The following is a 1,109-nucleotide window of genomic DNA, read 5'->3' as shown; positions in this document are numbered from 1 at the left end:
CATCTTGGATTCTTTCCATTTCCATTTCACGTTTGGAAAGCTGTTTGGCTTTTCCAAGAATCTTCTCCACAGTGATGTTTGCTCTTTTCAAGACCCCTTTTCTGGAGAACTAGCTCGAGCTCCTGTCACAAGATGTGCCCCCAAATTGCAGCTTCTCTTGGCTTTCCACACTGCCTGCAGCAAGACTCTTGCAGCAAACCTGGACAAAGGTTTTGAGAACTTAACAACTTGTCCTTTATTTTCCTGGAGGACTGGGGAGTTGTACTGTGGGTAAGGTTTTCTTTGTTACTGTTTTAAGCTAAGAAAACATGAAGAGAAACCAGGAATTGTTAGGGAATACAAGCCTGGAATCTCCAGAGCCTGCAGCCAGAAGTGGAGAGTTAAGTGATAATCATTCCAACCTCTCAGTGGACATCTTTGAAGTCATGTGGAATGTGAAAATGCTCTGACAGAAGCAGTTTGTTTCTGAGCTCAGTGTAGATGATTCCACATCTCATGCGTTGGTGCATCAATCAAGAGTACAACCAGCTCATCTGAAGCACCAGAACAAGCTGGACCTCTCCGGGTAGACAACTGAAAGAATCTGAAAATGAGAAATGCAGGAAATTACTTGCTTAGCCTTGCCTGGAAGAAGGGTAATTTTTCTAATAATTACTAATACATTCCCTTTGCTTTTGACCTTCTTAACAAGGCCATTTGCAACCCAGATTCCCCGTGAAGCGAGAACCGCGGGCTTATGTAACTGCGTGAAAGATGACCTGCTCCTCTGCAGTGACACTCGGTGGAAACAGGAGCGGGGCGCTCTCTGGGGGAGCATCACGCCAGGTGGGATTTGTGCTGTGCTGGGAGAGGAGGAGGAGGAGGAGGATGGGCGTTGTGTGGCAGCAGCAGCCACAGCAGCAGGAAGTTTGGGCCGCAGGACATTCCTCCTGCGCCGCTGCCCCGCGATCGGCGGGCGTGTCCCCAGGGCTCACCTGGCACGGCTGAGCTGCCGGCACTGCACAGCTCACCTGGCCGGTGTCAGGTTCCTGCTGGGACTCGGCAGCATTCCGTGCCCGCGCTGGGCTCACCAGCAGCGGAAAATACCTCTGGACATCTCCGTTTCCTGC

This window comes from Haemorhous mexicanus, chromosome 14 (assembly GCF_027477595.1).
Source record: "Haemorhous mexicanus isolate bHaeMex1 chromosome 14, bHaeMex1.pri, whole genome shotgun sequence".
NCBI lineage: Eukaryota > Metazoa > Chordata > Aves > Passeriformes > Fringillidae > Haemorhous > Haemorhous mexicanus.
The sequence above is the reverse complement of the archived record's forward strand: the minus strand, read 5'-3'. Positions refer to the sequence as shown.